Raw genomic sequence first — 22,387 nt, 5'->3', positions numbered from 1 at the left:
TTTTATCCTGTTTATGTCTTCCAGGTAATATACAATGACCATGGCTCCTGCATTCAGCAACTTAGAGAATGAGACCATCATACAACATCTCATACAACATCACAGCATCTTATTCAGCTGCAGAACCCAGGATCTGCAGGAGAGGATCTTCCTGTGGAGCAAGCTCATTTACAGGGTAGATGATGTTGGCCTGCACAACCAAAATTATGAGCAGGTGTGGCATCGGTGCACTAACCTCATCCGGCATGCCCATCAGCATGCTGCTGCCATTGCAAGGGAACAACTAGCCACAGGTGGGGGTCAAGCCATACAGCCCCCACTGACACATGATGAGGAGCTCTTCACCAGCCTTGGGGCACCTGGCCACCAGACATACCATCAAGCTGAAGACAGCATTGTGATGGTGGGTGCCACCCACATAATGGGTGAGGAGTGTACAGGTAAGGCCCCAGTGCACATTACTAGAACACTGTTGCTTATCCATTTTTATCTGTAAAGTATCTACTTGCATATGTCAGATAAGATAGTCTATTGCTGGAGTGTAGTAATGCACAGATGTGCATAAATCCTAGTATTGGGGTTTGTACTGTTGATGTGCTAAAATGCTGCTTCCACCTTGTACCAATTCCACTGGTGTGGCTACTGACATTACTTCTCTCACACAACAATTTAGGTCCTTCTGGTATACAAATGGGACAGCAGCCTGTAGCTGGTTAGTGTGGAGTTGTTATGTTCAGGTTTCCAATAGACTGGCCATGTTAAGGCCATGCTATTTTCCATGCACATATTTAACACAGCTATATATAATGATTGCTGTATATGTTCATTTATGTTGGTGTTAACTGCACTGCATCACAGTGGTCATCATGTTGGCATATCTGAAGGGTATGTACGAGTCCTGCAGTATACCTGACAACCTGTCAGTGCAAGATGTGTGGACAGAGAGAATCAAAATGGAGGGGACAAATGGCCTACATTAGGGACATGTATTAAACATTACCCTTATACAGTGGATACAACAGTGTATACACCACTATTACAGTGGCAACTGTTCCTGATATATACAACAGCAGACCACAATAACACATTCCACACCTTTTACAACCTGTATTGTGATCCTAACATGAGCGATGAATGTGTAATATGGAATTCTATGTTGGGACAACAAATATGGGGAATACAAACCTTACAAAACACTGGAAGCATATGTATGCACGCACTCCAAATAACATATTGTGGAAGCAGCTTGTGATGTACTGACAGCAGTCACTCTTCTTTAGTACACACCTACCAACAGGTACAGGACCTCAATGTCACACCAAGTAATGGTCTGCTGTCCAAGAAGTATGTCCATGACATATGCCCAGTTGCCTGCAACAGAGGCAGCCATGGCTTGCATGCATCTTACAAATAATGAAATAGATCCCATATCTGAAAGGTAGCAGTCAGCAGTGGGAAAAGTAACTTTAATGCACCATTACATATACCATAGCAAACAGTGTAAACAGTCATCTATGGATGTAGGAAATATGGGACAACAGTGATGTAGAAAACGAAAAGATGCCCATCCAAAACAGTTGACAAAACATGTTGCAAACTCGTCATGGAGGCTGCCCAGAGACATGCAGCAACACTAAGGGAGTTGCAGGAATGTCTAGCAAGTACTGCCTGTGCAGTACCTGTGTCATCAATTGCCTGAATTCAGCGTAAGTGTGGCCTATGTGTTAGGGTAATCAGACGGAGGATATGTCCCACATGAAACATCATCCAGGGCTCTGTAGAGGTAGCATAAGCAAAACATCGCGTCTCCCAAAGGCATGTGTTGCAATGTGTACTGGTATCATGAGGACAAGGCTCAAACCTACAGACAGTATCCATAAAGATACATGTGGTGCACAAGCAACACCTCACTCCACCTCAGGTCAACCATCTCAGACCTTTAGCTTGCTGGTGCCAGTGTACACCTTTAGGGTTGCTGTTCATTAGATGGAACGAGGCTGGTAGATTTGGTTGTTGGAATTTGGAACACTGCAAAATAACACTCATGTGTGGCCCATAGTTGTCACGCATCTGCAATAAGGCTGAAGATGGGGAGGAGATGTCTGCTTGAAACACAACTGTGAACTGAAGCATACATCCAAGGCTAGTTAAGAATGGCTGTATCTGAACACAGTCAAGGTTATGAATTGTGCCAGATATAACCAAGACACTACAGCAATAGTGAAGCCTCTGTGTGACCTCCAAGGGCTGTGCACATGAGCTGACCTTGCAATCTGGCAGAGTTGGGGACCTTTGTAGGGCAGACAGACCACATAATGCCAATTGAAGATGGGCCATGCTAGTATACCCCTTCCAGGAATAGTAACTGCTGTAGTTCACTTAACAGGTGCTTCAACAAACCATTGTGTTAAGGGTGTGCACACTTATGCAACCCATACATTGTATGCATCTCATTCAGCATCTCCATGACTAAGACATTTGTTTGATACTGCATTGGATTGCACATGTCATATGTTACATAACAGGTGAGTGTAATGTAAACAAATGCAGTATTGTGGGCCCATTGCATATCATACAGGAGGCTGGCATGTCAACAAGAGTGTGTACACTCCACATATCCACATTAAGCTTTGAAGGTTGTCAGTGTAACTGGATATTATTGCATATACATGCACTGCTGATTATGAGATCTGCAAATCAAAGGTCAGGCATAAACTATTGACATCAGTCCTCATATCTTCCCAGTTATGTGTCAGACAAACACATAGGGGTTGTGAGCAACAGAACAAACATAACTGCCTGACATCCAGAAATTCAGCAATGGTCTGTACACATGTGAGGTGTGGTGCACAGTACATGCAAGTGTGCTGTACAGGTGCACATCAATAATGTGTACATAGGTGCAGTGTGTTCCACGGGAAGGGGCATCACCTACTAACACAACTCATGCATCAGAGAGATGTATAATGTTGCTAGCAAGGACTATGAATTGCTGCAGTGCATGCTGTTCAGTGCCATATGTCATGCATGTCGACTGTTGGGTAATGAGAGGTCTGTGTAATATCTTTGTGCCACTTCACCTGTAAGTGTGTGGTGTGTGTGTGTGTCTCTGTGCGTGTGTGTGTGTGTGTGTGTGTGTGTGTGTGTGTGTGTGTGTGTGTGTGTGTGTGTGAGTGTGTGTGTGTAGAAGTAAACCATAATGTACAGATCTTAATTTAAATTTCTTGTCTGCCCCCACAGGTGGTGTGGTGGTTCAGAGTAACTGATGTTAGTGTCCATACAGACTCTGACAATGATGATAGGCATAGTGAGGCACAGGCAGGTTGTCAGAGGCTGAATTTGTACCATTGGTTGGCATCCCACTTTTATCCACCCAATCCTTGCACACAGTCACAATGCCCACACATACCCCATCACCAGTGGCCATAGATGAGGGACAGTTGGTAGGTGGTGGCATGGGACAGGAAAGTGTGGTAACTATGGCAAGTGTGTCTGTACACACCAGCCAAAGCCAAATGACCGGCCAGGTCCCACAAAGGCAGATGTACAGGAGTGTTCATAGGAGGCCTGCTGGGCAACATACCCCTGGCAGAATTGCCACAGCATGTGTCACCATATGCATGTTTTGGGCCATCATGGTGGCACAGGCACATATGGAATGTTACACCAGAGATAGTCTGAGTCTCCAGAGGGCTACACTTCCTGCTGTACATGCCCACTGTTATTTTGCAGAGGTCATGGATAGATGGTTGGCTGAGATGGTGGGAATCCTCGACCATGTGGTGTCTGTCATAGAGCATGTGGTGGGATTAGGGTGGCCCTCAAGTGTCCCAGTTTAGGTCCTGTAACAAAATTGTCACCTTGGGTAAGGGATGTGTAGTAAGTGTGAATGTCCACAAAATCAGGTGTCAACAAAGACACACACACACACATATTCTCCCACATATTATCACAGCTACCAGGACCAGGATTAGAACTCTTACCTGACTAGCTTGCTACACTATGGTAGTGCACAGTTATCACAAGTCCCAAGGGGCTATTTCAAGGTGACTGACATCAGCAGGAGTGCTAAAATAGGGCACTAGGAGGTGTAGTGAGTGTGAATGGCCTCAAAATCATTCATCTCCACAAACACACACACACACACACACACACACACACACACACACACACACACACTTTAGCAGTTGCCATGTCTGGGATTAGAACTCCTACCTAACTAGTTTGCTACACTACAATATTATACAATTATCGTGAGCGCCACAGAGCTAACAGGATTGAGGTTTGGCCAAAGAGTTATTTCAAGGTGACTGACAGCAGGAGTGCTACAATAGGGCAATGAGAAGTGCAGTGTGTGTGAATGGGCCATAAATCATTCATCTGGGAACATACACACACACACACATGCACACACACACACACACACACCCACACACACACACACACACACACACACACACACACACTTAGTCACACACAACTTTACATTTGACAGAACTGAGTTTACAAATGCTACAAGAATACTAATTTGAACAACCGTGTTACACAGTTATCACAAGCATGGCAGGCACTATAGGGCTGAGGGCTACCAAAAGAAATGTCTACAATGATTGACATAAGCACATCATGTGATATAGGCCAATTGGATGTATAGTGGGTGGGACAGGCCTCATAAAGGAATTCTCTCTGTCACTGTCTGTCTCTCTCTTCCCCACATCTCTGTGTGTGTGTATGCTAGACATAGTCTGTTGGCCTTAGATATGTGTAAGCATTCTTATCCAATGTGCATGTGGAGCATAAATGGTGTACAGTTTGGCATATGTGCACAGACATCTGCAAATGACAGATATGTATAGTCCACTGTGTTGTCAGACATGGGCTTCATTTCTCTAAGTGTATGAACATGCCCAGTATGACCTTCTGTACTGAGTGTGTGAATCCATTCCAGGAAGGGTTGTACTCCAGACCAGGGTTTGGTGTTCTACACCTACAGCTAGCAATCCATTTCTACAGGATATCTGCAGATAGGTTGACAATATGGAGTCACACTGGCTGAGAGATAGGGTGATACTGTCACTATTGCTGTCTGTGCTGTTTGTGCTACATTGTTGTTGTTGGTGGGAGATATTATAGCAATAACCCATGCCTGGGTGTGGGTAATGCGGGATTTACCCATGGTTGGCATGGTTTGGTCACCTGAGGGATCAAACAAAGACAACTGTGGGTAAATCCCGCATTACCCACACCCAGAAGTGGGTTATTGCTATTATACTATGACATTATTTAAGAAAAGAAATAATTACGTTTCTTAAATAATGACATTGTATAATGCCTCTTTGCTGCCCTTCTGCAGCTGTCTGGTATCAGCAGCAGTTCTGATGTACTTCGCATGCCTACACAGTACATCAGAGCTGTGGCCAAAAGCAACGGAGAAAGCAAGATCTCCGTTGCTTTTTACTGTTTCGCTATGTTAAATGGGTTTAACATAGCGAGACAGCTTTAAAATAAGTAACGGAGACGTCCGTTGCTTATTTTAAAGCTGTCTCGCTATGTTTATTTTTTATTTTACATTTGTTGACTGGGCTAGTCCAACTGGATATGTGTCCATTTTCAGTGGAGGCCGGGGGAGAAAAGCTCCAAAACAAAAACATACTAAAAAAAACATATCTAAAAGTAACACACAAAATACATATAAAAACAAAAATATACTTAAAAAATATATAAACATCTGATACTAATGATTAGGAGATGGCATTAATATAGAATAATTCATCTTCAGTTTAACATAGTATACAAAAAGAAATGTAAGTACAGTATCTGGTAGGTTTTGAACATGGTAAGTAGTACTAAGTAGTACTAAGTAGTGACTGAGATAGGAATTAAGAGTGAAGATTTGAGTATAGATTGGGTACTTAAAGATTTAAGGTAGAAAAAAATAGGTTATGTGGGTAGCAGATAGATTAGAGAATAACAGCTAGGCAGGGTTAGTACAAGAACATAACCAGTGGTTGGAGAAGAAAAGTTTTATTTTAGTTTTAAATAGTGGGAGAGAGGTTAGGGTTGTAAGGTATTGTGGTAGTTGATTCCATATTTTACCAACTGAATTAGAGAATATGGAGTCACCTGCTGAGTTGTTAGATAAGGAAGTATGAATCAACATTTTGTTAGCAGAGCGTAGATTTCTCAAGTTGTTATAAGGTTTTATGAGGGAAGAGAGAATAGGGATATTATTGGGCTGGTATAGGGCTTTATGGGTGATTATAAGTTGGTTAAAATGTAATAAGTGAGGTAATTCAAGCCAGTCTAGTTGTTTTAGGTTCAGACAGCGATGAGTCCTGTAAGGTGTATTTGTAGCAAATCTGGCGATGTTGTTATATGCTCTAGCTAGTTTGTTAAGATTATTAGTAGAAAGATTGTTGAATATTGGGGAAGTGTATAATAGGGTAGAAATTAAGTGGGTTTTAGCTATTGTGGTTCTGGCAACTGGTGTCAAGAAGGGATCCAAGTTTTTTGTTAGTCAATTTTATTGTAGTGTTTATGTGAGTGTCAAACTTTAATTGATTGTCAATTGTGATTCCTAGGAGTTTGGTGGTGGGGTCAGGAGAGATAACAGTATTGTTGTTGGATGTAAGTGTAAAATGAAGTGGGGGAGACAAATGAGAGGGTTTAAAGAGCAAAAGTTTGTTTTTTGGGGGGTTAATGAGAAGACAGTGTTTGGAGAACCATTCTTCTATAGTGGTAAAGGCTTTTTGTGTGATAGAATGAAGTTCAGTTTGGGATGAGGCAGAACAGATGATAGTAGAGTCATCAGCATACTGAATACAGGTGGAGAGTGGGGTAGAGAGATGAAGGTCATTTATGAAAATGGAAAACAAAAGTGGACCTAAAATAGAGCCTTGAGGGACACCTAGGGAGGTGGGAAGGAGATCAGAAAGATGGTTTTGCCAGAGAACTGCTTGTTTACGGTTTTCTAGGTATGATGTAAATTAGTTCATAGCAAGATTGTCCAGTGAGAGGGACTTCAGTTGGTGGAGGAGAAGTTGATGATTAACCATGTTGAATGCTTTAGATAGGTCTACACAGAATGATGAGGAAAGAATATTGTTATTACGATTATTGTTGATAGAGTTAGTAAAAGATAGCAAGGCAGTGGTAGTACTGTGAAATGGCCGGAATCCATGTTGGCAGTTAGCAAGGAGATTATACTGAAGTAGGTGAGTTATTAATTGTCTATGGATACATTTCTCCATAATTTTAGCAAGTGGAGAGAGTAGAGCTAAGGGGCGACAGTTGGAGAACTCAGTAGAGTCACCACCTTTGTGAAGTGGGATGATGTGTGAGATTTTCCAAATAGATGGAATGGTGCCTTCTTTTATAGTTCTATTGATCAATATGGAGATTGGGAAGGCAATGGCTTTGGCTCCTATTCGGAGGTATTCTGCTGGTAATTTATCAGCTGAGGGGGTAGTATGTTTTAATTTTTGAAGTAAGGAGGAGATATAGGAGGTGGGTATAGGTTCAAGGTGAAAAGGGGGGGGGATGGAGCTTGGGCTTGGCAAATTGGAGGTATCAGGGTTTAGTTGATTTGCTAGATTTAATATAGTAGTAGTAAAGAAAGTATTAAAGGCATTTGCTGTTTGTATTGGACAATCAGGTTTGGAGTCTAGTGGATAAGGTGTGGCAACTTTGCCTGGGGAAAGTAGTGTGTTAATAGTAGACCAGAATTTTTGTGGCTGTTGAAGGGAAGATTGCTGAAGTTGGATATAAAAGTTCTTTTTATCTTGTAGGATGGCTTTTTTTGTTAAGTTTCTTTGTTGTCTAAAAGTTTGGTGATTGATAGTGTCTTTTGTGGTACGCCATTTGTCCCAAGATTTATTTCTATTATGGATTAGTTTCTTAGTTGAATTTGAGAGCCATGGTGCTGGTTTGTTTTTCATTCTTATGGAACGCATTGGGGCATGACGGTCTAGGATTGCTAGGAAAGAGTTATTGAAGTAATTAACTGCTTCATTAATAGGGAGTGACTTAAGGGGAGACCAATTGCATTGTTTAAGTTCGGTTAGGAACAATTCGTTGTTAAAATGTTTTTTGCTACGGGCAGTTCTGACTGGAGTAGGGATACTTAAACTTGTTTTATGTCTAATAATGTATATTAGAGAGTGGTCACTAAGGTCATCTGGGAGGGTTCCTGTTGTATAGTTTTGTGGTGGACAGTTTGTTAGTATCCAATCCAGGATGGTTTATTTATTATTAAGTTTATTTGTTCTGGTTGGAGAGTTTATAGCTTGTGAGAAGCCATACAGGTTAATCAGGGTGGATGGATTGGTGTTGTTACATAAGTACCAGTCAATATTAAAGTCTCCTAGTAGTATTGTTTCCTGAGGGAGATTTGAAGAGAGCCAGATTAATAAGTCTTCTAATAGTGTGTGATTTTTACCTGGGGGAAGATAGGTTCAGATTATGTTAACTGATTTGTGTGAGTTAAGTTGGAGTTTAGTAATAATTATTTCTAAGTTGTTGTCTAAGGGTAGTTTATGATTTATTTTGTTGATTTGTAGTCCTGTTTTGTAGAGAATTGCTACCCCACCACCTTTTTATTTGTGCGGTCTTGTCTAAAGATACAATAGCCTGGGGGAATAATTTCAGTATCTTTTATTGTGGATTTGAGCCATGTTTCGGTTAGGCAGAGGATGTCAAATTGCTGGACATCTAGAAGAGCATGAATGTGTGGTATTTTGTTGCATATACTATGTATGTTTAGATGGGCTATAGAGAGTGATTTGGAGGGTTTGGTTGGTGGTAAAGGGATTATATTAGGTCTGTTGCAGTTAGTGGGGGCTGGGTGATGGTTTGGGCCTGGGTTGGGGTGAATGTCACCATGTGTTAAGGAATGGATTAGTATAAAGTTGTAGTACTGGAGAGGTTTACAATGATAGTTGCATAATTTTCTAATATTTAGAATTGAGTATCTGATGTGAGTTAGGCGGTGATATTTGGCTTGAAAGTACCTGGGCTTGTAGATGGCATTAAACAAGCTTATTGATGAAGGTGGATAAGTTGTTAGAGTTGTTTGGGAAGGGATAGTAAGAGTAGAGAAGAGGGGTTGTTCATAGGAGGTTAAGAGGTAGGTAGTGGTAAGAGTTGTCTGGAGTGAGAGTACTAGTAACCATTGGTGTTGGTTAGGCATGGTAGAAGAGTGTAGTAGATATTAGAGGAGAAGGAGAGAAGTGGGGGTTGACTTCATGTAGGATAATACAGATAGTAGTGGGAGGAGATTTATACTTGAGGGGAGTAGAGGTATAGATATAGGGTGTGGCTGTTATAGATTCTATGATTGGCTGTTGGTAAAAGGGGGTGTGAGTATGAGGGTATAAGTTAAGAGGTAATGGGGCTGGGTGAGATTTGGGGGCAGGGTAGGGGAGCAGAGTGAGCCCGAAGGGCGAACGGAGCGGGAAGACACAAGAGAGTATATTGCCAAGGAAAACAATCTGTGGAGTGGAAGAAGGAGCAGGTAGGTCAGAGATGGAGTGCAAGTTTAATTGGTAAAGTCAGCTAATGTGTAGAGTTATAATATGTTACTAAACTAGAGTGTGGTATAGGAAAGGTGAGGAGGAGAGGGTAAGAAGGAGCAGGTCAGGAAAGAGACTCTGTTTAAAAGACTAGTAGGTAAGGTATAAGGGAAGTTAGAAGAAAGTCTATGAGGAGAAAATAGAGAGGTGTGGAAGCACCACCTTGTGGCCAGTTATTTAACTGCAATGACTGGTTCCTAAGCAAGGGGTTAAAAAGAAACAAAGGGAACAAGTAATAACGTTAAAAGAAAGAAAGGAATAGGAGTAGGTGAGAAGATATAAATTGAGATTCAGCACTAGTAGAAGAAAGGGAAAAGGGGGTTATTGACTGCTGGCTGTTCTGGAGGGAAGCTAAACTAACCAATGAGAGTCTTTTTAGTTAGCACAGGCATACAGAAACAGGACATACAAACCCATTTAACATAGCGAAACAGTAAAAAGCAACGGAGATCTTGCTTTCTCCGTTGCTTTTTTTTTTTAAAACCTTTCTCACTATGTTAAATGGGTTTAACATAGCGAGACAGCTTTAAAATAAGCAACGGAGATCTTCGTTGCTTATTTTAAAGCTGTCTCGCTATATTATACCCATTTAACATAGCAAGGCAGGTTTAAAAAAAAGCAACGGAGAAAGCAAGATCTCCGTTGCTTTTTACACACTGTGTCACTATGTTAAAGGAGTTTAACATAGTGAGACAGCTTTAAAAAGCAACGGAGAGCTCCGTTGCTTTTTAAACCTGTCGCTATGTTAAACTCTTTAACATAGCGAGACAGTGTTTAAGAGACTTATACTAATGGAAAAAGTCCGGGTGACCGGACCTTTTTCCATTAAGTATAAGTCGATTTACAACATGCACGCTGGCCAATCAGCGTGCACGTTTTGGAATATTAATGGGGGGTCATGGTATAATTAGACATATTTACTGTTTTACACTGTGATGAATTATGTCATCGACTACTGACAGATATAATTATTTGCTCACAGTTATTTACCGGGAAATACAAGATGAATGGAGCTGAGACCAGTATTGTGGGCTGCAGCCTACAGATTCTTGCACACTTCTGCCATTCTGGATGGGTAGCTACAGACACTTACTGATGGGTCTGTGTAACTGTTCCAGCACCTTGGTAGTATGATGGCTAAGGATCCCCTTCTTGTACATATATTGAATTAGAATGGCCATATCCTGCTGTGTCCATACCTCTCAGCTATACAGACTCACCCAGGTTACCCAGAGGCAGGGCTCATATATCTCGTCAGTTCCTCTTTACATTGTGGTTTACAAGCAGGTTTGTAGCCACCCGTTAATGGGTTTGCAGGCAAGGGTAGTATGGGTATACATCAGAGTTTCACACTTCACAAACTCCATGACATCCATGCTTTTACACCCCCCTCTGTTATTCTATCCTCTTCCTAGAATTATGCAAGCAATATCTGAGAATTATCCCTATAGTTGCCCCTTCATCCCAGCGGTATTTATGAATTGGTCCACAGTTTTTACAGTAGGATGTGGGGGCCATGCTGCTGGGATTTGTCAACATGGCCTTGCATTTGTGTTCTGTTGACTGTTTTAGGTTGTTAGTTAGGACCCCATGAGATAACATACATTGGAACTACGGGTGAGGCACAGGCCTTTGACAAAGGACTGTAGCCCATTTGGTAGTGATGCAGGCCATCTGTAGCAGGCCAGTGCATTCTGTCACACATACATTCCCAGGCTGCAAGCCAGTGGATTCCCCTGGGGTGACAGGGTAAGTGTGCCAGGTATTACTGGCAATACTTCCTGCCCATACTGATCCATTGGTCTGGATGCAGGCAGGGTGCTGCTTACAGCTAGGGACACACCAGCATAGGACATCTCTTCTGCATGCTGCATTCTGTGGATATTCCCATACAGAAGTGGGGTCATACTGTACTCATTCCTAACAGCGAGGCTATGACCTGTGATAAACCTGTGGCTGATGGTGGGGTGAGCTGAGTGCATGTGTGATATGGAAGCTACTTGCACCTGACTCACAGATATACCTGGGACATTCCACTTATGCTGCCTTGTGTGTGGACATTGGCAGTCTCGCATTACTTCATTACCCTGTCTTTTGTGGTCTGCCAGTGATTGGCCAGACTACACCAGTATTCCATACTATACGGCTAAATAATGTGCTGCTAACCTGTATGTACAATTCCAAAGTTGTGTGCAGTTGACAGTTACATTGTATGCACTCTGTCTAGGGAACTTCCACCTGTATACTGTGTGTACATCAGGGCCCACATTCATGGCATGAATGACATTACATGGCAGGTGAGAAGATATAAATTGAGATTAAGCACTAGTAGAAGAAAGGGAAAAGGGGGTTATTGACTGCTGGCTGTTCTGGAGGGAAGCTAACTAACCTATGAGAGTCTTTTTAGTTAGCACAGACATACAGAAACAGGACATACAAACCCATTTAACATAGCAAAACAGTAAAAAGCAATGGAGATCTTGCTTTCTCCGTTGCTTTTTTTTAAAACCTGTCTCACTATGTTAAATGGGTTTAACATAGCGAGACAGCTTTAAAATAAGCAACGGAGATCTTCATTGCTTATTTTAAAGCTGTCTCGCTATATTATACCCATTTAACATAGCAAGGCAGGTTTAAAAAAAAGCAACGGAGAAAGCAAGATCTCCGTTGCTTTTTACACACTGTGTCACTATGTTAAAGGAGTTTAACATAGTGAGACAGCTTTAAAAAAAGCAACGGAGAGCTCCGTTGCTTTTTTTAAACCTGTGTCGCTATGTTAAACTCTTTTAACATAGCGAGACAGTGTTTTAAAAGAGACTTATACTAATGGAAAAAGTCCGGGTGACCGGACCTTTTTCCATTAAGTATAAGTCGATTTACAACATGCACGCTGGCCAATCAGCGTGCACGTTTTGGAATATTAATGGGGGGTCATGGTATAATTAGACATATTTACTGTTTTACACTGTGATGAATTATGTCATCGACTACTGACAGATATAATTATTTGCTCACAGTTATTTACCGGGAAATACAAGATGAATGGAGCTGAGACCAGTACTGTGGGCCGCAGCCTACACATTCTTGCACACTTCTGCCATTCTGGAGGGGTAGCTACAGACACTTACTGATGGGTCTGTGTAAATGTTCCAGCACCTTGGTAGTATGGTGGCTAAGGATCCCCTTCTTGTACATATATTGAATTAGAATGGCCATATCCTGCTGTGTCCATACTTCTCAGCTGTACAGACTCACCCAGGTTACCCAGAGGCAGGGCTCATATATCTGGTCAGTTCCCCTTTACATTGTGGTTTACAAGCAGGTTTGTAGCCACCCGTTAATGGGTTTGCAGGCAGGGGTAGTATGGGTATACATCAGAGTTTCACACTTCACAAACTCCATGACATCCATGCTTTTACACCCCCCTCTGTTATTCTATCCTCTTCCTAGAATTATGCAAGCAATATCTGAGAATTATCCCTAAAGTTGGCCCTTCATCCCAGCGGTATTTATGAATTGGTCCACAGTTTTTATAGTAGGATGTGGGGGGCATGCTGCTGGGATTTGTCAACATGGCCTTGCATTTGTGTTCTGTTGACTGTTTTAGGTTGTTAGTTAGAACCCCATGAGATAACATACATTGGAACTACGGGTGAGGCACAGGCCTTTGACAAAGGACTGTAGCCCATTTGGTAGTGATGCAGGCCATCTGTAGCAGGCCAGTGTATTCTGTCACACATACATTCCCAGGCTGCAAGCCAGTGGATTCCCCTGGGGTGACAGGGTAAGTGTGCCAGGTATTACTGGCAATACTTCCTGCCCATACTGATCCATTGGTCTGGATGCAGGCAGGGTGCTGCTTACAGCTAGGGACACACCAGCATAGGACATCTCTTCTGCATGCTGCATTCTGTGGATATTCCAATACAGAAGTGGGGTCATACTGTACTCATTCCTAACAGCGAGGCTATGACCTGTGATAAACCTGTGGCTGATGGTGGGGTGAGCTGAGTACATGTGTGATATGGAAGCTACTTGCAGCTGACTCACAGATATACCTGGGACATTCCACTTATGCTGCCTTGTGTGTGGACATTGGCAGTCTCGCATTACTTTATTACCCTGTCTTTTGTGGTCTGCCAGTGATTGGCCAGACTACACCAGTATTCCATACTATATGGCTAAATAATGTGCTGCTAACCTGTATGTACAATTCCAAAGTTGTGTGCAGTTGACAGTTACATTGTATGCACTCTGTCTAGGGAACTTCCACCTGTATACTGTGTGTACATCAGGGCCCACATTCATGGCATGTCCACCTTTCAGACGGTGATGGATATTGACATCTGGACAGTGAGTATGGATGACTGCTGACATGGGTATGGCTGAGAAGCATTGTGGCTGGCATTGCAGTTGTCGGAACATGGCCCTGTCAACCACAGTACTGCCCATAGGCCACCGAGACACAACCCTCAATGCCTACATGCTGACCCCTTCCAGAAAATATTGACTCACAACAAGCTAACACACAGACCCCTGCATATTGTACACATGCAACAATCTATCCTGTAGATTGGGCCAGTCCGGATAATCTTGTGCTCCACTGATATTACTCCTCACACTTACAGGTTACTGCATTTCTACATAGGATTGTGGGTGGAGGGGCACACCTGACTACTGTAAACATTTGCTATGACTATACTGGTATTTCAGGTACTCTGTTGGTTTCCATTTCATATTGTATTCTGACCTATCATCAGACTGGAGACATATCTGTAGCATACACATATTAGGTTTTATTGACCTATATTTTAGTTTCAGACTTCTTACCCTTCAGGACTAACATACAACTGACAAACCTTTTGTAGTCTGTCTGTGTAGGTCTAGAGAGGGGCTGATCACCATTGCCATTATTTGGGGGCCTTAGCCCAGCCTTTATTTATGGTCAACTGCACCTGCCATGCTAGCGGAGGCTGGTGGTGGATATGTGAGCTTCACTGACATGCATCCTATGGACACCCACAGTTACTTGGGCCACCGCATGTACTGCGGTGGGATTTGTCACCTTGTCTAGTACTGCCTAGTATGTTGACACCAGTATTTGTTATGGATTTCATGCTGCCCATATAGGTGTCCACTATCTGCTGCCATCCCATTCAACCACCCAATTCCCTTGCATGCTTGCGTCCATACCATTGATACAACTATCAGAACATACTAGTCCATACAGTAATTGATAAGAAGTGTGACTTACCTTGTTGCTGGGCCAGTATTGAGGACGGTGCTGGAGGGTTGATTGTGTTGGATGCACATAGTACATTCCCTATACATGGTAAAGCTCAGGTAGTGTCATGACTTCTTTGAGACAGTTACCAAGGCTATAGACAAGGGAAAGGTGTACACACAGCCTAACTAGACCTCGCAAAGGCCTTTGACACCATTCTCCAGTCTGGTATTATAGACAAGCTCACCAGCCTGAACATAAACCCCTATGTCACAAGATGGGTTGCCAATTGGCTCATGGACAGAACCCACATGGTGAGAGTTGCAGGAGCTAGGTCTGACTCTAAACCAGTTACAAGTGGCATACCCGAGGGCTTAGTCCTAGGACCCCTCCTGTTCGGCATATACTTCTCTGAGGTACAGACAAGCACAGGAGGACTATGACTGACCAAGTTTGCAGATGACTGCAAACTAGGGGCTATAATTGAATCACTGGCTGACACAGACATCCTCCAAAAAGGTCTCACTGAGACGGATACCTGGTGTCAAAATCATGGCCTCAAGCTAAATTCCAAAAAGTGCATAGTTATTCCCTTTGAAAATAAAGTACCTACAAACTACCAGATAGGTGGTAGTCCCCTAAATACAGAAAATGTAATAAGGGATCTGGGGACCCAAGTAGATAGTAATCTCTCCTTTGATAATCACATTGCCAAAGTGGTTAGAAAATCCTTCTATGTGGCCCACCTAATCACAAAAGGGTTTGCATCCAGATCAAAAGAGGTCATTGTGCCCCAATACTCATCATTCATCATACCCATCATAGAGTACAATGCCCCATTTGGGATGTACCTTACAAGACACCTGCAACAGCTGGAAAGACCACAGAAGTACCTCACCAAGAGGATCACTGGCCTCAAACAGATGCCCTATGCAGCTCGAGTGAAGAAACTCCAGCTGTACTCAGTTGCATACCGCCTGCTCAGAGGTGATCTCTGCCTGACATACAAGGCCATGTCCAACCCAGAATTGATGGACATGCTCCACCTAAAGAAAACCTTATCCCCTCGAGCCACACACTCTAGGGATCTAAACCTCACCAAAACAATAAATAGGACATGCTGGAGGGAAATATTCCTGTCCCAGAGACTTCCCATGCTTTGGAACAAGATTCCAATCTACATTAGGCAGAGCTCCTTGCTAGCATTCTTCAAGAGAAACCTTGACGAATGGATGGGAAACAGAAAGTTTAACCCGGGGATCACTTCAGTGGCTCTGCTGGACAGAGGCACAGGGAACTATTCTAAGGGGGCACTGAAAGCCAACACATTCTGGCTAGGCTTATAAATGCCTTTGGGCAGATAGCCTAGTACCTACCTATGAACCTATGAACCTATGGACCTATGTTTGGCATCCCTTTTACTGTATACGCATGTCAGAGAGAGGTGCCATTCCCTGGGTCCCTACCATGTCAGTATATGTGCTATGTGTTGTCTCTTGCCAAGTTCTGGGCATACTGGCCACACCTCCTTCTGCCTACATGGGCAGGCTCAGGTAGTTCCTCCTACAAGTCACATTGTGCCTATGCTGGCCTTGGCAATGGTGGGGGGGGGGGCTGTGTGGCCTTGCCCCATGCTGTTCCTGCTACAGCTGTTTCCACAGGATCATATTGTGTAGTATGGCACATACTGCGCACATTTGTGTACATGTAGCTGGAGAGTACTGCAAGGCTCCACCGGATATGTCCAGGCAGCAGAACCGTGACTTGAGCATCTGAAACACATGCTCTATAATGATTCTGGCTTGTGCTTGTGCCTCATTATGGAGTTCTTGTTCAGGTGTGTGTGTGCATTTCTGGGGAGTGTCATCAGCCACTGCTCCAGTGCATAGCCAGCATCTCCCACTAGGTGACCATATGGGATGTCCCCACTGTCAAATGACTGGTACAGCTGTGTCATATGCCAGATGTGGGAGTCATGATAGCTTCTATGGCTACCAGCTCACATATTCAAGATAATGCTCTGGGCATTGCACACAACCCGGCAGTTGATGGAGGGGAAGCCCTTCCGGTTTATGTAGACCCTACCCACTCACCGGGTGGTGCTTTGATGTGTATGTGTATGCAGTCTATAGCACCCACTACCTCAGAGTATTCTGCTATTTGGTGGAAGAGACCCATATTGCTGGTCAATGCTTCACGGGTGTTGTAGAAATATATGTTCTCACCAGCATGTGCTTACATGATATCCAGGAACTGGTGGAATACCCTGGATGCTGATACCTGTGAGATTCCCCATGATATCCCCAGTTGCCTTTGGAAGGTACCTGTGGCTAGTATTCTTAAGCCTACACATACCTTGGTATCCACTGGGATGGGTTCCCCATATGTTGGTTCTGTGTGTGAGGCAGGGTTGGCACAGCTCAACAATTTGCTGTAGAATGTCCCTGTCCACTCTATAGCACTCCACTATCTCCAGCTCATGTAGGTTATCCTGGGTCTGTACACTCTTCTCCTCCTCCTCACTTTGGATGGTCATCAGCATTCACATCCTCACCACCCTCATCCTCTTGCACATATTGATATATGAGTGCGACAGCAGCCCCTAACATTTTGTTGGTTTTATCAGGTAAAATTTCCCCAACTGTGTACACCGGTGGTGTAGAGTTTGTGGAAAAAAACAGACTGGAAGGTGTTTGCATAGTTTATAGTAGTGTGCTAGGCTGCTGCCTGTGTAATTGGCTGATTCTGATACATTTCACCTGCCAGCTATGCTAATTCTTCTTGATTGCCTTCCTACTGCTGTTTTTCCTTCCCATTGTCTTCCCGTTAAAACCCTGAGGCATGCTGTGCATACTCAGTGCTCAGATGTGATCAGTGCTGCTATTTCCTGGGTTTTTATTTGTTTGTTTAAAACCTGGTGAGCAGTGCGCGCACTCATTTAAGCATGGAAAACAGTGCTCAACAAAGTAAGACATACCCCTTCCTTTGCTTTGCTTAGTTAAGGCACACACAGGCCACAGAGCTCCAATAAGCTTACAGCATACATTACTCACCCCCTTATGATGTCATCCACCTCTTATACTTATACAATGGTGTTGCTGCACCTATACAGTTGTGTGCAAGCTAACACTGAGAGGAGATCTGTGATTCAGTATCAATCCCCTCATTTGCATAGACCAGAATGCTAATTCATGATTACCACACTCACACCGTGTCTTCCCCCTTAGCAACCACTATTCCTTGGTATTATTGTCTTATGCCTGCCATTGACTATTATGGCATAATGCTGATTTGGGTATAAAAGCTTATTTACCCCTTTTTTTTTATTTTCATGGCGATCCCATTTGCGGACCACTGCCCTACTTTTAAATGGCCGATATCGACCAAAAAATAAATAAAACATGGTTTTTATAACATTTTAACTATTTTTCATGACAATGGCTATATATTGCATGCATGCCTTCTTTTAAGCTGTCATGTCTCTGTTTTGTAATTTGCAGAAATGTATTCAGTTAGTAACCAAATACATTTCTGCAGGTTATACTATTCCTGCACAGATTCCTGCCTGCTTCTTGGATCACTAATTCACCTCATTTGCATGGTTTTCACCAGCAAATGAAGTAATTAGCATATGGCAGTGGTGTCTGTTCGGGAATAGTGCAGGCACACTCGTTGACATCTCTGGGGCTTGTTCCTGGATTGTTCATCGGCCATATTGCATGCAGCAGCTCTGACACTATTCAGGCACTCTGTGCAGAGCTTGCTGAATCTGGGGGATTGTTTTCTTTTTCCACTTAATACTATTATTGGAATGATTGCACAAGTGTCCATGGTTCTTCTCAATATTTCACATTAACGCAGGTGTGTACACTGCCCTAACAACTGTAAGTATTGCTTCCTACATACACATAAAGCAATGCCAGTGTTATGCAAGCAATAATGCCCTCCAGGGTGTTGTTAATGTGTAATTAATGTCCACCATGCCTGGAAGGGCATTAATTACACATTAACACACACCCTGGATGGCATTATTGTGCTTAGATAATGGGCTCACTGTAAAATTGGGGTCTATATTATGTCAGCGAAATGGCATTACAGCAAATATAGACCGAAATCTTAAAAGCGCGAAACCCCAGTTCACCGATTTTTTTCCCATGAAAAAAATTGGTGAACCAACAAAACACAACATACTACTTAAAACATTTCAAAGTGAGGGCTTCATCCCCACACCCTCCTAAGTAAACATACCAGCTCCAAGATCGCAAAACAGTGGGGTAAAGGGCAATGTCACAGCTCAGGCCAAGTAATTTCTTTCCCTGGGAAAGAAATTGCTGACCTGAGCTTTTGCTCTTTTCCGATTTCAGTCTAATTGTGTCAGCTAAACAGCATTCGCTGTAATGCCATTTTGTTGACATAATATACACCTGTAAAATTGTTGGTTTACTTGCTTTTTTTTTTAAGTACTTTATTATTTTTTAAATATATTTTAATATAAAATAGTTCCTCCGCCTACTGTTTCAAACTTGCTGTAGTACATATTAATGGTGTTGAAGAAAGCACTTTACATCAAATATATATAAAAAATAATATAGTGCTTAAAAAAACATAAGCAAGTGAAACAACAATTTTACATACAGCCCATTCTCTCTCCCATACACACATACACAGTCTCTTCTGCTTTCACACACATACATATACACACAGTCTCCTCTGCTTTCATACACAATTCACTCACACAAGATCTGTCTCACCCTCTTTCTCAATCTCTCAGTCTCCAGCTGCTTTCATACACACATTCAGTCTCACTCTCTCTCTATCTGTCTCACATGCAGCCTCCTCTGCTTACATACATGCATTCACTCACATATCACTCTCACTTTCTCTCTCACTCTCTCCATCCATCTCTGTCTCTATCTCTCACACACACACACACACACACACACACACACACACACACACACACACACACACACACACACTCTCACACATATGCTGCATTTTATTTTTTTTCTCTCTTTTTATTTTACATTTTTTAATCATGCTGCTTAGCGAGTGCAAAATAACGGCTCACTCACTTTCACTGACATGCACGCATACACTCACACACAGACATAAACACACACACACACATGTAACTCTTTTTCTTCTTTTTTTTAATATTTTACACTCACCAAACAACAAAAATGCTGCTTAGCGAGTGTAAAACAATGCTGGTCATTCTATTTCCTCAGTCCCAGCTCCATGGAGGCTTGATAAGCTGCTGTGAAGCAGCAGACTCTTTCTTTTCAGCGGGCATTACTTGTACATTAATACCCTGCTGGAGAACGCTTGTTCTCCAATCAGAGTATTGATGCACAGTTTGCCCACTGAATAAAAATCTTTAACCTACACATGTGTTCTAACATCAGTCATGTGGATGTAATTCCCCATAGCATACATTAGAATCGCAGATTACTTCTATGCATATTCCATGCAGGTGTAGCTAGGCATTCCCAATACAGTGATGTGAGCAATAAAAATATTATTGAACATGGTTTAGTAGCAAATATATATTTATGTTTTTATGACTTTATTTATACTAATGTTTATAATTTACATTAATATACAACACATGCTTGGCTAATATATGTTTAAATGTACAATACTCTTTCTCCTGCTTACAAATGACAAGACATGGCAAACAAATGTCCCTTTCTGAAGTGTATAACACAACAGTTGTATGGTTCATTTATTTTTCTTTATACATGAGTAACTGGAGAATGCAGCATACTGTTAGTTACAACATACAACTTTCTGGATACATATCTCATATGCAATAACTGTAGTATATGCAAATATCCCCTAAAGTATCTACTGTCCTTGCTAAATGTTATTTCACCTCAGCAGTATACAAACATTTATGTTTATTACCCTTTGATACACTGTAGGTTTGTGTCACTCTAACAACCTTTGTCAGCATTTTTGGTTTTAGTTATGTACATAGGTCACAAATGTGAAAAAGGATTAATTATTTAACTAAAGATTAATCATTTATGCAGAAATGCTGTTTGTACACTAATCCCATTAAATATCTGATCACAGTTCCATGTTTAGCTCTCCCTGCTTTTTCTTCTTGCACTAATCAACAGTTTCCTTGTTTACCTTCCCTTGCCTCTTAATTCTTTCATTAAAGTTGCCCTTACCTTCCATTATGATGTTAGCATTTCCATATTTACTGGGTATGCATGCATGCAACAGCTCATATTTGTGTGCTTGAGGTACTGTGTACCTCTTTTTGGCCACAAACACTTGTGCTGGCTACAAGGAGGTGCTGCTGAATGTGCAGGGTTGATTAGCAGCTTGCATATTCAATGAACTCTGCTCCTAACTGTGCTAACATGCAGAAATCAAGAAGGCTTAGTGTGAAGTGTACACACTTGATAATGAATCCCTTGAAATTTCCCCCTCACATGGTCCCTTTTTTAGGCAATGTCAGCTTGACAATCATTCCAATATAGCAAATCAAAACCAAGAGTCTAAACAAGAAACTCCTCTCCCCGCAAATTCTTCTCACCTTAGAGAATGCTAACTTCTCTACAGTCATTGAGGCATGGTTTAAAGCCACTGAGAACACACCAGCAGTGTAAAGCTATAATACCTTCCAAACATTTAGACCAGCTACTATATGAACAAGGACTGAATGTGGATGTGTCTCAAATTACATCAATAATAAATATACCTCAAGGCCGGTCAAGCAGGAAGGTGCACTTGAACTTCTCCATGTTCAAGTCACCATAGACTAAAACTCATACCACTTCCTTGTAACCTGAAGGTCCCTACTCTATGACCCAGGAAACCCATAACACATGTTTATACTTACTGGAGGCACTCACCATCCAACCCAATGACAGATTCATGAGTGACTTAAATTATTCCACTATTAACTCGGAATCATGTATGACATCAAACATGCAGGCACAGAAATTTCTAGAATTCATAAACACAAAGTCCTTAGACAAGATTGTCAATGCACCAAACAAGGGAACAAAAATACTGGATCTGGTCCTCATTAATATGGCAGAGAACTGCACAACCCTAGAGTAATGTTTTCTCTGGGAAGGTCACACCATAAAATGGTCTCATTTGAAGAAAAATAAAACTCACAACCCCAGCTAACCCAATAACATTCAAGAACTAACCTAAGGCTAACTTCCAAATGCTACCTGGTAAACTGGCAAAATTTTAAGCCCCACTGAGCCTTGCGAACACTGCTGCCTAAGCGGAACTGTTCACATAAACCTTATAGAAGCATGTTAATAGGTCGCATATGGGCAGTTGTACCCATCAGGAATAAGAAGAGAACTAAATGAACAAGCAAGTTGCCCTGGCAAGATCATAACATCAACAGGATGTATAATATAACAAAGAAAGCCATTGCTAAATTATGACATGTAGCACCAAGTAGGAAAAAGACACTCTCATCAAACTAAACAAAAAATATTCACGAGAACAAAAGTGTACCAAAGCCAAATTTGAGATAAATCCAGCCTCCCAATCCAAGGCCAACTAAAAGGCATTCTTTAGCTATATCTACAATCTCAAAGGCAACATTGTG

Source organism: Protopterus annectens, chromosome 2.part1, assembly GCF_019279795.1.
Source record: "Protopterus annectens isolate FY-2018-M chromosome 2.part1, PAN1.0, whole genome shotgun sequence".
Taxonomy (NCBI): Eukaryota; Metazoa; Chordata; order Ceratodontiformes; family Protopteridae; genus Protopterus; species Protopterus annectens.
Note: the sequence above shows the minus strand (reverse complement) of the source record.